This window comes from Stegostoma tigrinum, unplaced genomic scaffold, assembly GCF_030684315.1.
Source record: "Stegostoma tigrinum isolate sSteTig4 unplaced genomic scaffold, sSteTig4.hap1 scaffold_79, whole genome shotgun sequence".
NCBI lineage: Eukaryota > Metazoa > Chordata > Chondrichthyes > Orectolobiformes > Stegostomatidae > Stegostoma > Stegostoma tigrinum.
This window is the reverse complement of record NW_026728736.1, coordinates 959,660-970,000: the sequence shown is the minus strand read 5'-3', so window position 1 is coordinate 970,000 and position 10,341 is coordinate 959,660. Positions and strand designations below refer to the sequence as shown.

General features: G+C 47.0%; 1 protein-coding gene across 6 annotated transcripts in view; it reads right to left on the bottom strand.

The window, feature by feature from the left end:
- Positions 1-10,341, bottom strand: part of LOC132209270 (utrophin-like) — a 559,562-nt gene that overhangs the window by 136,431 nt on the left and 412,790 nt on the right. The window contains exon 1 of one of the 6 annotated variants that reach the window (XM_059644401.1): positions 2,358-2,572. The exons of 4 other annotated variants lie outside the window; for them this stretch is intronic. The gene's annotated coding sequence lies outside the window, so the exon portion shown is untranslated. Of the gene's footprint in view, positions 1-2,273; positions 2,295-2,357; positions 2,573-10,341 lie in introns of those variants that run through there. One more of the 6 variants, XM_059644402.1, reaches the window with a different exon arrangement.

The following is a 10,341-nucleotide window of genomic DNA, read 5'->3' as shown; positions in this document are numbered from 1 at the left end:
TAGATCTTTCGTCAGAAAATGGACGCTAAAGAATCTGAGATAAAAGGTGTCGAGCTGGATGATGCTGCTTGGCTTGTTGTGTTCATCCAGCTCTACACTTTGTTATCTCAGATTCCCCAGCATCGGCAGTTCCCGCTATCTATGTGGGCCTCCTCCTACGTGGGCGCTCCAGTTTCCTCCCACAGACCAAAGATGTGCAGGCTAGGTGGATTGGCTATGCTAAATTGCCCGTAGTGTTCAGGGGTGTGTGGGTTCGAGGGGGATGGGTCTGGCTGGGATGCTTCGACGGGCGGTGTGGACTTAGTGGGCTGAAGGGCCTGTTTCCACACTGTAGGTAATCTCATCTCTGATCATGCGCCTCTGTCTCAGTTCTGTCACAATTACATTGAGACTTACCCTTCGTATTGGCCCTCTAATAATGCGGCACTTCCTCAAAACTGACCATACAGAATTGAGTCGCTGCCTCAGCATTGACCGCTTGACAACGAGCCACTGGTTCTGAATAGAGCTGCAATACCTCAGTCCTGACCCTCCATTCATGGGGCATGCCTTGAATTCTGACACCTGCATAATGAGGCACTGCCTCTGACAGCAATGCACTCCCTCAGTTCTGACCCACTCAGCACTGAAGATCTAACAGTGCTTCAATATATCAGTGTTGATCCGATGAGAATGAGGCAGGCAGTCAGTGCTGAGCCTCTGATAGAGCTGCATAAAGCTCATTCCTGATGAGTTAAACATGTGCATACCCTCAATTCTGACACTGAGGCACTGCTTCAGAATGGACCATCTGACAATGATGCAATACCTCAGTTCTGACCCTCTGACAGTTCTGCAACACCTCAATCCGCACCCTTCAATCAGTAGGCACTCCCTCAATTATGAGCCCTTTGTGGGCTCGTTCTGTGACAATACCTCATTGCTTCAGTGTCAGTGCTGAGAGAGGGCCTTTTTATTCACTCATCAGTACCTAAGGCACTGGCTAATTGTCAGCAGCTCAGTTCTGAGGCAGCGTCTCTTTGACAGAGTGTCAGCACCAAGGCAGACCCTCACTGTTATGGTGTCAGAATTAAAAGATTGCCATTTAGAGGGTCTAAGAAGTGGTGTTTCAGATTAGTCAGAGGGTTTAGACTGAGGCATTTCAGATCAGTCAGAGCGTGCCTCATTTTAATGCAGTAAGACTTGAGAGAATGCCTCATTGTGAGAGGGTCAGAACCAAGTCAGTGCCTCATTATCAGACACAGTCCAAAGATGTCAGCAGCTCTGTTATAAGGTGATACCTCAATGAAGGATCATTCTTGAGTGTGTGCCTCATTGTTCATGGGTCAGTACAGAAGGAGTGCCTCAAAACTGGGGAGAGCCAAGTAATTAGAGATTTGGTGCTGAGGTCAGTGCCTCATTGTTACAGGGTAAGTTCTGAGGCAGGCTCACATTGCTAGAGGGTTAGTTCTGAGTGAGTATATTACTTGCACACAGTAAATACTGAGTCAGTACCTCAATGCATTGGGTTCAGAGTTGATGGAGTACAACATGATTAGAAGTTCAGTCCTGAACGATTGCAGCTCTGTCAGAGGGTCAGAACTGAGGGGGCAGTGCTTTACTGTCAGCGGATCAGTTCTGACACAGTACCTCATTGCTGGAGGATCAGATCTGAATGAGTACCACATTGTCAGAAGGTCAGTACTCAGCCAGTGCCTCAAACAGAGAGTACCCATGCAAATAAGCAGGAAAAACACCCATGTAAATTAAATCTTAAAACACAGAGGATCCTGCAAACAAACCCTAAAACAGAGAGCCTCCTGGAAATAAACCCCAAAACACAGAATGCTCTGCAAATAAACTCAAAAACACAGATGGCACTGTAATTAGACCATAAGACACGGAGCTCATTGTTTCAGGGTTTTTTTTAAACAAAGACCCAACCGTAACAAAACCATGAAATGAAGATCCTCCTGTAAATAAATGCTAAAGCCTAGAGCTCACTGGAAATAAATCCTAAACTACACTGCTTTCTGCAAATAAACCTTAGAATACAGCCTTTCTATGTAAATCTTAAATCACAGAGCTCTTTGTAAATAACCCTAAAACACAGGCCTCATTGTAAATAAACCCGAAAACAGAGAACTCCCCCCCGCCAGTGTATAAGCACTGCAACACAGAGCCCCCTGCAAATAAGCCACAAAGCACAGATCTACCCTGTAAATTAAGTCAAAAACATACAGGACACTGTAAAACACAGAGACCCCTACAATTGTACACTCAAACACACAGACCCCTTTAAAAAGAACTCGAACACACATCCCCCAGGAAGTAGAGAGGAAAAGACACGGCTGAATAAAGCCGAAAACACAGCGCACCTCTTCATGCACCCGAATACTGAGCCGACCTGTAAACTATCTGTAAGGCAGGGCCCTTCACAAATAAACCCTAAAAGACAGAGCTCGCGATAAATGAAGAGCGCCCTGTAAATAAACCCTAAAACACTGAGTAAAAACCCAAAAAAACTGCGGATGTTGGAAATCAGAAAAAAAATACAAAGTTGCTGCAAAAGCTCAGCAGGTCTGGCAGCATTTGTCAGTTGAAAAACAGAGCTAACCGGTTCCGGTTCGGTGACCCTTCCACAGAACCTCCCTCAGTTCTGCTGGGCTTTTCCAGAAACTTTGTTTTTGTTCCTGATTTGCAGCATCCGCAGTTATTTCAGTTTTCAATTCACCAGGCAGTCAGTAACATCAAATGGTTGTGTATCACATATTTACCAGTCAGACTCAAACACGCCAAACTCGTTCGCTCACGTGGTCTGAGAGAACAAGGTGTTGAGCCGGATGAACACAGCAGGCCCAGCAGCAGGAAGGCTGATGGTTCGGGCCTAGACCCTTCTTCAGAAAAGTGGTCACTTATTAATCTTGTAACCTTTGCCCCTGAATATCCTGTGGTCTGCCCTGTTTACTCATATCGGTTAGCACTTAACAAGGCTTCCGGAGGCTGGCTGGTGTGTCTTTAGTGATACAGGGCCCATCGCCTTCAAATATCCTTTTGTGTGGTTTTTCTGTGACATTATATCATAAGCCTCTTTACTGTTGTACTAAATATCCTCTTTACCGAAGAACCCACAGCGCTCCATGTGACCACGATCGCGCTCTCATTCATTCATAACTTTACTGACCACTCACTAGGGTCCTCTGTTTCCTGTTACGCATTTCATTCATTCATTCATGATCTTGCCATACTTTTCACTAATAAAGGGAGACTATAAATTAAAATGTTCCTTCCACGCATTACTGCCTTTTCACAGTTTGAACTCGTGTTCCTGACAGTGTCCAAACCTGTGTCTACATCAGAGTCAATCCCTGACTATGTTAATTTTCTAATCTATTCAGAACAATATCTTCCCATCCATCGTGTCACCCGAAACTATGAATAATTATAATATTAATCAGCCCTCAACAAACGTCTCCCAGGACTTGAATAGCTGGCGGGACATCAAACAAGTTTCTGCTTTACCACATCTCTGTTAGATACATATTGACTAGGGCCCGCGATCAGTTTCAGAAAGTTCCTACTCTCTCTCAAAACAGCTCTTCCGTGAAATTGAGTGAGAAGAATGAGAAGGTCGGCAATAGTGAAATCTCAAGTCCCGGCCGCGGTAATCAGGCCACTGACCTTTCCGCTGTCATCAACTGATTGTCAGCCCAATCAAATCACATCGGGTTGATAATCTTTCTGGTGTCGTCTAATTTTAAAAAAATAAAAAGGATCCACACCAGTCATTGCCCTATTTCAAATACCTCAGTCCTGTCCCTGTAAGAGCCCCCAATCCTGACCCGATTGGCAGTCAGACAACACTGCACGTCTACGGTACTGACCCTCTGACCATGAGGTACTCTCACAATGAGATGTTATTGTATAACATCCCATTGATTTCTATACTTCTACAAATTAAAGTCTTTTATCTGCCTACGCACAGGGATGCAGGCACTGCCCTGAAGCTTCCTGCCCAGCTAGGAATTCAGTGTAAAACTTTTGTAACTCTTTGTCTTCCCACACATCGGTATGCAGACACTGTCTGAAGCTTCCTGACTGAATACAATTAGAATTAAACTGTGTCAAATAGGTTTCGGTGGGGAACATTTGTAAAGGTGTGAAACTTCTAAAGCATGCAATTTCTGTCGCTGACAAAGGGGCCAGGGCACTGAATTTGTGATTTCAAGTTGTCAGTGTGTCTGGTTAGAACAATCTGTCCGGATAACAACTTGAAATCGCCTCATGCCATCAGCAGCCACTTCAAGAGCAATCGATACTATATCCTGTGAAAATGGGAACTGCAGATGCTGGAGAATCCAAGATAATAAAATGCGAGGCTGGACGAACACAGCAAGTCCAGCAGCATCCTGAGATGTGCTGTGTTCATCCAGCCTCACATTTTATTATCTTCGGGACTACATCCTGGTCTTTCACGTTCTTGATGTAATAATTGTTTGGTATCCTGTCTTTGTCTGTTGTAGTAATTATTTTAGGTATCATGTAATTGTAAAATGTGCATCATGTATTTTGTAAAGTATGAAGAGCGGGGACTGTCCGCTGCTCGGGGAGAATTACCTGCGAGACTCTGCGCTCTGTGCCGGGTTAAGTACTGTGATTCTCCACAGCTTGTACTTGCTTGGTAATAAAAGGATTCGTGTTTTCCTAAACAGGTCAGTGTCTTGTTGTTGCAACAAATCCGTGAGGGTCTCCGAAAACGAACATGACAACAGTACTGATTCGCTGACAGTGAGGTCCTCCATCAGTACTGACCCTCTGACAATGAAGTGCTCCCTCAGTACTGACCCTCTGACAGTGAGGTTCTCCCTCAGTACTGACCCTCTGACAGTGAGGTTCTCCCTCAGTAGTGACCCTCTGACAGTGAGGTACTCCCTCAGTACTGATTCTCTGACAGTGAGGTTCTCCCTCAGTACTGACCCTCTGACAGTGAGGTTCTCCCTCAGTAGTGACCCTCTGACAGTGAGGTTCTCCCTCAGTAGTGACCCTCTGACAGTGAGGTTCTCCCTCAGTACTGATTCTCTGACAGTGAGGTACTGCCTCGGTACTGACCCTCTGACAGTGAGGTACTCCCTCAGTACTGATTGTCTGACAGTGAGGAACTCCCTCAATGCTGACCCTCTGACAGTGAGGTACTCCCTCAGTACTGATTCTCTGACAGTGAGGTACTCCCTTAGTAGTGACCATCTGACAGTGAGGTACTCCCTCGGTACTGATTCTCTGACAGTGAGGCACTCCCTCAGTACTGACCGTCTGACAGTGACGTACTCCCTCAGTACTGATTCGCTGACGGTGAGGTACCCCCTCAGTACTGACCCTCTGACAGTGAGGTGCTCTCTCACTCCAGTACTCTCACAGTGCTGCAATAACCATCATCCAATGGTACTCCCTCAAATCTGACTCTTTGACAAAGAGGCCCTGCCTCAGAACTGACTTGCTGACTGAGGTACTAACTCAATCCGACTAATTCGCAGTGCTGCAGTGGGAGCTGTGTTTTTTCATGTTGATTTACAGTGGGCCTTCTGTTTTAGGCTTTATTAACTGGAGGTCCTGTGTTTTGGGGTTTGTTTACAGTCGCCTCTGCGAGTTTATTTGCAGGAGGCTTAGTTTAAGGGAGGATTTGCAGGGGGCACTGTGTTTCAGGATTTATTTACTCGGAGCTCTATGTTTTACACTTTATTAACAGGGACTCTGGCTTTTATGGTTTCTTTTACATTTTATTTCCTGAATGACCCTTCTTAGGATTTATTTAAAGGGGTGTCTGTGCTTGAGAGCATATTTACAGGGTTAACAAGGTGTAGAGCTGGATAAACACAGCAGGCCAAGCAGCAGCAAATGAGCAGGAAGGCTGGCGTTTTGGGCGAGACCCTTCTTCAGAAATGGTAGGGGGAGGGGGATCTGAAATAAATAGGGAGAGGGGGGAGGCAGACAGAAAATGGATAGAGGAGAAGATCGGTGGAGAGGAGACAGACAAGCCAAAGAGGCAGGGATGGAGCCAGTAAAGGTGAATGTAGGTGGGAGTTAGGGAGGAGATAGGTCAGTCCAGGGAGGATGGACAGGCCAAGGGGGCAGGATGAGGTTAGTAGGTAGGAGATGGGGCTGGGTTTTGAGGTGGGAGGAATGACAGGTTAGGGACCCTGTACCCCAATGGTGTCAATGTGGACTTGACAAACTTCAAAATCTCCCCTCCCCGACCGCATTCCAAAACCAGCCCAGCTGGTCCCTGCCTCCCTAACCTGTCCTTCCTCCCACCTATCCCGTCCTCCCACTTAATTTCTCCTCTATCCGTCTTCTATCGGCCTCTCCTCTCTCCCTATTTATTTCACAACCCCCTTCCCCTCCCCCATTTCTGAAGAAGGGTCTCGGCCCGAAACGTCAGCTTTCCTGCTCCTCTGTTGCTGCTTTTCCTGCTGCGTTCATCCAGCTCTTCACCTTGTGACCACAGTCACAATGATCTTTAATTGTAAACTAATCTGTCATATTATTTGATCTGTTAAGGTTACAATGGTTCCCGTGCCTCCTATGGAATACACAGATGCTCTCCCTCAGCTCTGTCTCTGGGAATGCAAAGCTGCTTTCTTCCACGCTACCCTCAGAGATAACACCAGCTTTAAACCTAAGCCTAGCCTCAGCCCTAATGTTCACACTTGCATAAACAAGAAACCTAGCCTCAGCCCTAAATCTTATGTACTGGGGGCTGTGCGTTTATGGTTATGTACTTTATGTACTTGAGCTCTGTGCTTTAGGTTTTATCTAACGTGGGTTCTGTGTTTAATAAGAACCAAAAGAACTGTGGATGCTGTAAATCAGGAACAAAAACAAAGTTGCTGGAAAAGCTCAGCAGGTCTGGCAGCATCTGTGGAGGAGAAAAACGAGTTCACTTTTCAGGTCCAGCAACCCTTCCTCAGAATGGAAGGGTACCTAGGCTCGAAAAGTTAACTCATTTTTCTCCTCCACAGATGCTGTCAGACCTGCTGAGCTTTTCCAGCAACTTTGTTACTGTGTTTAATAGTTTATTTACAGAAGGTTCTGTGCTCTAGGTTTTATTTACAGGAGGTTCTGTGTTTTCGGGCTTTTTACAAGGGACTCTGTGTTTTAGGAAAATTTACGAGTGGCTCTTTGTTCTGAGTTTCTTTTTTACAGTGATCTCCGTGTTTTAGGGAATATTTACAGTGAGCTCTGATTTAGAGCTTGTTTACAGAGGGCACTGTGTTTTAGGGTTTATTTACAGCTAGCTTTGCGTTAGGGTTTACTTACAGGGAGCTCTCTGATTGAGGGTTTGTCGGTAGTGAGATCTGTGTTTAGGGTTTATTTACAGTGAGATCTGTGTTTTTAGAGTTTATTCACAGGGTTTTCTGTATTTCATGGTTTATTTACAGGGTTTTCTGTGTCTTTGGGTTTGTTTACAGTGATCTGTGTTTTAGGGTTTATTTACAGTGAACTCAGCGTTACAGGGCTTATCTTCAGGGCCCTCTCTTTTTTGGGCTGATTTACACGGTACTCTGTGATTTAGGGCATATTTACCGGAAACTCTGTGTTTTAGGGTGTACATACATATTCGAGGGTCAGTATGGAGGGAGTGCCAGGCATCAGCCCTCACCCGAGCCTCAGCCCAAACCCTAACCTTCACCATTGGCCTAACCCTAACCAGAACAGGAAAGAGCCTAAGGGGCCAAATTGTGGGTACGCACCCTTAAATGGAAGGAGAGGGGCACCTTCTTCCCCCTCTCCCCCAACCCGACCTACACCCCCACCCCCACACCCACACCCTATCCCATCCCCCATCCCAAAACCCTATTCACACTCCCCCTCTACTTTTTATTCGAAAGAGGAATCCAAAATTAGCGGTGTGCACCCATAATCCCTATTTCTGCGGGTGCGGGAATGCTAGATAACCCCCAGATTAGGGTTGCGCCAAAATAAAAGCAGCCTCTGGCACCCTCTCGCCGTGCCCCCCCACCCCGCAACCTGACCTTTATGATAAGGGGTGGGTGCCTTCCGCCTTTAAAGGGTTGGTTTGTCGGGAGGGTGGAGATGGGGAACCGATGCTGCCTTTCGGGGACCGAGCCGGCAGATCGCAGCAAAGATGAGCACCACCACGGGCGGGCCGCCAGGGGGCTGCAGTCACAAGAAACATCGCATGGGCCCAAGCTATGCCTGCCTTTTTGTGGGTTGCATGGAACAGTCCCTCTTCCGTAGCGACACTGGCCCGAAACCCACCTCTTCCTCAATAACTTAACGACTGTATCGGCGTCGCCTCGTGCTCCCACCAGGAGCTTGAACAGTTCATCCACTTCACCAACACCTTCCACTCCAACCATAAGTTCACCTGGACTATTTCTAATACCTGTTCACCTGGACTGTTTCTAATACCTGTCTCACCTTCCTGGACCTCTCTGTTTCCATCTCCGGCAACCACCTAGAAACTGATATCTATTTCACCGACTCCCACAGCTACCTAGAATACATCTCCTCCCACCCACCTTCCTGCAAAAATAACATCCCCTGTTCTCAATTCCTTCACCTCCACCACACCTGCTCCCAGGATGAGGCATTCCACTCCAATACATCTCAGGTTTCCTAATATTTCAAGGACCGCAAATCCTCCCCACGACTCCCACAGTGGCCGAGAACGCCCTTGACCGCGTCTCCCACATTTCCCGTAATTCATGCCCCCTCTCCGCAATAACAACCAAAACACAATCCCCCTCATCCTCACGTACCACGCCACCAACCTCTGGATCTAACGTATCATCCTCCAACCATCATCTTCAATCCGACTCCACCAAAGACATATCTCCCTCCCCACCCTTATCTGCTTTCTGGAGGGACCACTGTCTCTGTGACTGCCTTGTCTGCTCCGCACTCCCCTCCAGCCCCAATACAGCTGGCACATTGTTCCCTGCAACTGCAAGAAGTGCTACACCTGCCCCTATACCACTCCCCTCACTCCCCATCCCAGGCCCTAAGAACACTTTCCACCTCAAGCAGATGTTCACTTGCACATCTGCCAATGTGGTCTCCTGCATCCACTGCTCGCGTTGTGGCATCCTCTACATTGGGGAAACCAAGTGGAGGCTTGGGGACCGCTTTGCAGAATACCTACACTTAGTTCGCACTGAACAACTGCGCCTCCCAGTCGCGAACTGTTTCAACACCCCCTCCCATTCCTCAGACGACATGTCCATCTTGAGCCTCCTGCAGTGCCACAACGATGTCACCCAAAGGTTGCAGGAACAGCATCTCATATTCCGCTTGGGAACCCTGCGGCCCAATGGTGTCAATGTGGGCTTCATAAGCTTCAAAATCTCTCCTCCCCCACCGCATCCCAAAACCAGCCCAGCTCGCCCTTGCCTCCCTACCCTTGTCCTTCCTCCTACCTCAAGCCCCAACCTCCGTCTCCTACCTACTAACCTCATCCCGCTCCCTTGACCTGTCCATCCTCCCTGGACTGACCCAGCTCCTTCCTACATCCCCATCTACCCTCACCTTTACTGGCTCCATCCCCACCTCTTTGACCTGTCTGTCTCCTCTCCACCTACCTTCTCCTCTATGTATCTTCTATCCGTCTCCCCCTCTCTCTCGTTATCTCAGAACCTCCTTCCCCTTCCCAATTTCTGAAGAAGCATCTAGGCCTGAAACATCAATCTTCCTGCTCCTCTGATGCTTGACCTGCTGTGTTCATCCACCTCTACACCTTGTTATCTCAGATTCTCCAGCATCTGCTGTTCCTACTATCTCTGCTAATGCAGAAAACTTGTCTGATATCCTGCAAGCTATTCAAGTCCTGGGAGACGGTTGCTGAGGGCTGATTAATATTATGCTTCTTCAAACGATGACACGATGGTATTGTTCTGAATAGGTTAGAAAATTAACATGTACTCAGGGATAGACACTGATGTAGACACACGTTTTGCAGCTGTCAGCAAAATAAAGCCGTGAGGATTAAAACTGTGAAAGGGCTGTAAATGGGGTGGAAGGAGCATTTTAATTCAGCCTCCCTTTCATAGTGAAAGGTATGACTAGCTGGCAATTTTTTGAATGAAATGCGGTAATATTAAACAAGCTATGCCAGTAAGAGGTCAGTAAAGTTATGAATGAATGAGAGCGTGAGAGCGCTAATATGTAGTGCTTGTGGGCGCATTGGTAAAGAGGACCTTTTGTACAACAGTATAGTAAAGAGGCTTGCACCAGTAATTATTTACCAAAATTCACTGGAATCTGGGCTGGTTGCCGCAGATTGTAAACTTCCTTTTTAAACAGTGGTGTCACATTGGCTGTTTTCCAAAAAGCACGTAACTATAG